Genomic DNA, 6,000 nt, shown 5'->3' with positions numbered 1-6,000 from the left:
CTACGATTAGCCTCAAATTACAACCTCTTAACTGTTTATTATCACCTCAACGTAAATATTCGACGTTTCTACCATTGTGGTTGAGGCACTCTTCCAGACGACTGTCCATGTCTTGAAATACATTTGCAAGCAGTAAACTCATGACCAATGGTAAGACTAATGGTATTGCCGTCTTAGGAAATCCTCGTCCGTTAAGGCTTGATGTAGGGGGTATGATAATGCCGGTAGTGATGCCCTTGTAAACTGGCACAAACAGTAGAATGGCTTAGTGCAACTTCTTGTTCCACCGCTCTACTATTAGCATGAGTTGGCTTCAAAACGTGCTACGAGGTCAAAATCTCTATCCTCATTAAAGACTATACAGTCTCTTCTACGTTCACGATATTGCACTACTGAAATCACGAAGGTGCTCTCCAATGTCGGAAAAGGTGCTTCGCACCGGATGTTGTCGGTGTGGAAACCGTTCGGCATAAAGCACTGCCTTTAGTTGAACGTTACTGCGACCTTCACCCAAAATAAACATCCTGTCCAATTTGTCCTGGTTGGAATAGGTTGGCATTTTGCTAGGAAACGAGACTAACTACTGCAATTCTACTACTTAGCTCCTACACTGAAGACCCTGTACATCAAAAGGGACCGGAAGTACCTTAAAGTTGAGTTTTCAAAGATTGCCAGATTGAGCAAGTCATGGGATTTAAAGTGGTGAAGGTCGCTTTAACGTTCAACAAGTGACACCGCGGTATGTTTTTGGTGCTCCAATGTCCTCACCCGATAGGTCCAAACAATTACCATCCTGGTTTTTCGGCTCAGCGTTGCGGTATTGCCGGTTCCATTAGAAATACAAGATCTGTAGTGTTACAATTGTAATAATACTCCTGTTAAAAAGGCACACATACTGTACCCCCCTCCCACCAAAAAAACTTTTAAATTTCGCGCCTTTTCAATAGCTCTCTTTTCAATATGGGAAAAATGATTTTAAATGACAATTTATTTAAGTGTAAGAATTAAACAGGAAAATGGAGGCTGTGTGAAAGATAAGTGTAGTTTCAATTATAATTTGTTAGTTTAATTATAAGGTATCCATGAATTTACCAAAAACATCCGTGTTTTGGGTTAATTTCACATTAATTATACTTGATTACGTTTAATTTAACGGTTTAGCTAGTGTGGACTTAGTTTATAATACAAGTTTCCATGAAATATTAACTTTAATTGCAATTACTCTAAAATATGTATACGCTTTTGATGTATTATAATGAAGAATTAAATTAATTCGAAAGTGAAATAGGAAACATCTGTGGCTGTGCGAAAAACTTGTGTTGTTTTAATCTTAATTTGAGCGCAGTTCGGGAGAGTCGATTAAGCTTAAAACTATGATTTATTGGAATTTTTTGCCCTAATTGGAACGTTTAGTGCAGTTTAACATTTTTGCCACAGTCATTATTTTACCCTAAACTTTTGAATTTCGCGACAATTAATGTACTTTAAACATAGTTGAAATTAACTAAGTGTGAAATTGAAAACATTGGGATTTACCAACGGCTTGGGTAGTTTTAATCTTAATTAAAGAGTTTATTTAAAAGTTATTTGAGCTTTTAATCCAAAAAATGAATATTTTTGGTTTAATTTCACGTTAATTATATTTAATTGATTTAAAATTAACGTAGGATTGTGTTTCGGCAGTGTACATTTAGGTTATAAATGACTTTCAATATATACTTAACCTTAATTGCAATTTTTAGCGGGTTTTGAATTTTATTTTACCTTAAACTTTCGAATTTCGCGCCTATTAAGGTACTTTAAAGATAATTTAAATTAACTAAGTATGAGATAGAAAACATGGGGCTATACTAACAGCTTGTGCAGTTTTAATCTTAATTAAGTATTTTATTTCAAAGTTACTCGAGTTCTCATCCAAATATGTATATTTCATGTTTAAATTCACGTTAATTATACATAATTAAGTTGAAATTAATGAAGGATTGAGGTTTGGCAGTGTTGATCTAGCTTAGAAAATGAGTTTCAAATCACCTTAATTGTAAATTTTAGAAGAGTTTTTAATTCTTGCCAACACAATGTGTTCAATTTTTATCATACCACGTGCTAAATTTGCGGTAACATAAAGATCATCTATTTGTTAATGAATGATGTGATTCTATAGTTTAGCAACTTTGGCTTCAATAACAGTAATTAAATTAAATACCTAAACAATTCATAGCAATTTAGACGAATAAACAAACGGCAATGTGAACTGTGGAGATAGCGAACAACGTAACCCTCCGTTGCTGACGTGGTTACGTTGGAAAAATCTGCGCTGATGTAAACATGGAAATTATTTGACTAATTAAATTACATAACGACACTGTCCTCCTGGATTAATTAGCACCACTGTTACTTATATTTATAAATTAACAAAATCCACTGTTGGTAACAACTGCGCTAACGTAAACACCACGACTCTTTTAACTGCCGTAGGGAAAACATATTAAACTTTTTGTCATCTTACCAGTAGTATTTTGAAGTTTTCGATCTTTTCACAGGGTGAAAAGCACTATCTTTATTTCAACACGTTAATAATTTGAATAGACTCCAAAAGTTCAATGTACATTGAAAACTGAAATAGTTGAGAGTGTGTCCGAGCCGGGACCACCTCTGATAGAACAAACCTAAAGGTTGTAACCGATTAGCTTAAAAGGCTGAGGTTCACAGAGCCAGAAATGATGCGACAAAAATTAGATGACAAAATTCTATCTCTTTATTAAACCAGGTTCTCGTTAGGTTAGTTTTATAATACAAAAATAATTCTACAGATCAGAATGAAAAGTGGAAATTAATCAGAATCATAAGCGAGGAGAATCAATGTTTTTCTCGTGACTTTGATTAAAACAGGGAAAGATTTAATTTAAGAAGTAGGAATGGAGAACGGTTATTATACACTTCAGTCCGACTCATAGCCCAGTATAGAGCCCCTCCCTCCAACACGTAACGAAAAGCTTAAATTTTCTTATTGGCTCACTTAAACTACGTTTTGATGACGTTGCTGACGGGGACGGCGAAAAATACGTAATTCCTTTTTACCTCTGTCGCTATGACCCTCCCGCCTCTACTTTCATATCCCCCCTTTCCGTGAAATGGGGGTCCGGGACTTCGACGCGCGCCTACATTACTCTATTATCCATTCCTACTTCTAAAATTAAATCTATGCCTGATTAAAAACTATTTTATTTTCTAATTTGAATTCTATGACGATCAATCAACTCACCCTGATTAATTAGAGACTTGAACGACATAAATAGACATTTTTGAAACTCGTATGCAAATGAGGAAAGTTGAAATTTCCAGTTTTTCCAAATTGCCAGAAATATACTCCAAACCAAGGAAAATGAGAACAAAGCACCAATTACGGAAATCCAAAGCTATACGATAAAGATGTATGATTAAGTCCAATAATTACGCATTATAAAGGCGTGACTGTGGTTCTGGTTATACTACTGTTCAGGTGCAAATGGTCAGCCTACACTACTTTCTTATGAGATTTAACATTGTTCAATGTGTTAGTAGTCCTGAGCTTTCCCTATTTTATCAAGTACGTTATAACAATTTAATATTATTGTTTCTTAACTGAAATTTTATAAGAATATAGGGCGCCTAAATAATCTGAGTGAAACAATTTGGGAGGTCCGGTAAATATAACCCATTCTTCATGCGATACGGTCGTCGTATAATCAAGATATTCCACGCCTTCTTGATTCAAGTATATGGGAAATACGCTGAACTGAGTTTCCTATAGAAAAAGGACAACTAATTAGTTTCAATCACCAATTTTTTTTTAGCTTCGGAAATCAGTCTTGGACGACAAGTCACGCAAATTAAGATGTTTAGCTAGGCGTCGTTGGGGTGGGGATGACATGTGAGTTCCGTACCTGCTAACGTAGATCGATACCATGTTTTTCTAACTCCCAAAGCTAATGTACGAAAAGTTTCTACAGTTGGGGTGTATTTAGTTCTTAGGTTTACGCGCTTATTCAAGATTGCGTTTCCGCCTGAAAATGAATATCATTCTAGGTACTGTATCCCATTCCCCATTAATCTGCGCCAGCCCATAAAACCCTCGGTAAAAGGAAAAATTTTGACTATAAAAACTTTTCGATAAATCGGTTTCGATACAAATGTTCAAAAATTAAACCTGTACTTTAGAGTTGTCACAATTGTTGTTTTTTTTTTGGTTTTTTTTTCTTAATTACAAATTCTTCCCGGAGCTGGAAGTGGATCTTTCCTGTAAAAGACTCCCAACAAACTTGTTTCCGTCTATCCAAAGTCAGGATATCGCTGTAAACTCGTATGATAGAGCCAATGTATTTTGTTACCTATTATTTCAAAATAATCCTTTTCTAACCACGCTTGTTTTTCTAGTACCCGGGGCCACGAACACACAGACACCCACCCATACGTAAAAAGCTAGTCTGGTTATTACATAGCCAAAAAACATTCTTACATTTTGTATCAAAGACCCTAAAATTCCCGTTCCGGTTGTATTAGAGGTTATGCTACCCAAATCAAAGAAGCCAATGAATTTCACATCCGAACAGCTGAATCAAAGAATAATTAACTTAATTAGGTTTACGCTACCTGAGCTGCATATTAGAGCATTTCGGAAATTTCATACAGAAACCAACACACAGGGGCGAGGTCGCAATAGGGGAATTCTCCCTCTCACCAAAGAGCACCGCTAGAGACAGTGCCAGTTGGCTAGCCTACCAGTTTCTCCCTCTCAGAGTGACGGTGACGGTGACGTCACGGAGAGGTACTACACTGGACGTTTCTGTCTGTGTGTCTGTCACTACGTTCGCAGTTGGCAAATCGGGACTAACGTATAAGCAATACCCGGACCGCGTCGTACTCTATTAGGGTTAAAATGTACGCGGCCATTGGCTAGCCTTCCAATGGCAGGGCTTTCACTAATGGTTCACTCAATCGCGGGTTTTCTTATCATTTACTGTGAATTAATGGCCGATATACCCTAAATTTCCAAAACTTCTTAAAAGAGACATATGCTACAATTCAAACTTCAACAATAGCCATGTTTAAAATGATTTTAGGAATAACTTTCTTAACAAGACATAACTAGAATTAAGGTTAATTACTGACGATTAAAATAATTGATATCAATTATATTTATTTAATTAATTAAGAAAAACCTTTAAATTTTTGTTTCCCTTCTTGTTTATGTTTCTCTGTATATAATTTCCGAAATGTTCTAAACAGGTTTGAATAATAAAAATCCACCTCATGTTCATCTTATCACGTAAAATATGCCATAGAAAGAATGGTAACTGCAATAATAAATCGAATGACACGTTTCTTCAATTATAGAGGCAACGTAACTTGCCATTGTTGCTCCAGCTGTCATACGCGTATTCATGGAAATATTTTCATTTGAATACGACCTATATGTAGAGATATAAGTCGGAAATTTAAAAAATACCGCTTTTAAATTACCATTTCAAGGCATAGGTCTACCGTAATTTTGCCAAATCAAATAATAAAGTTTATTAAAATGTTTTGTAATTTTGCTACATGCAATCTTAGGGAGTACAAATCTTACATGACTATACAGGATCTTCTTCGAGAACCTACGTGAAGTTCATCCTTTTTTTAAAACAGACACTCGCACCAATAACTTGGTGGTTCAAGAAAACTTGTCAAATGAAACGCTGCGTGATTCGTGTTTGGATTATACGTTGACTCTTCTTCTCATATATTAGGTTTCTTTTTAAATGGAGCTCATTTTGAAAAAACTTTCATTAACGCAAGATACTAATTCACTAATGCAAAATACATAAATGAAATCTAATTAACAAAAATTTAAGAAGTTCGTATAAGTTTTTAATGAATAACAGTGACTGGATTTCTTTCAAATTACAGTAATACTTTTTAATTCTTCGTGTGACTACCATGCACTTGTATTGATTTAAGATCAGCTACCTCAGTGATTAACTA

Source organism: Phalangium opilio, unplaced genomic scaffold, assembly GCF_054372755.1.
Source record: "Phalangium opilio isolate 3A_F unplaced genomic scaffold, DU_Popi_V2 ptg000092l_1, whole genome shotgun sequence".
NCBI classification, from domain to species: Eukaryota; Metazoa; Arthropoda; class Arachnida; order Opiliones; family Phalangiidae; genus Phalangium; species Phalangium opilio.
Note: the sequence above shows the minus strand (reverse complement) of the source record.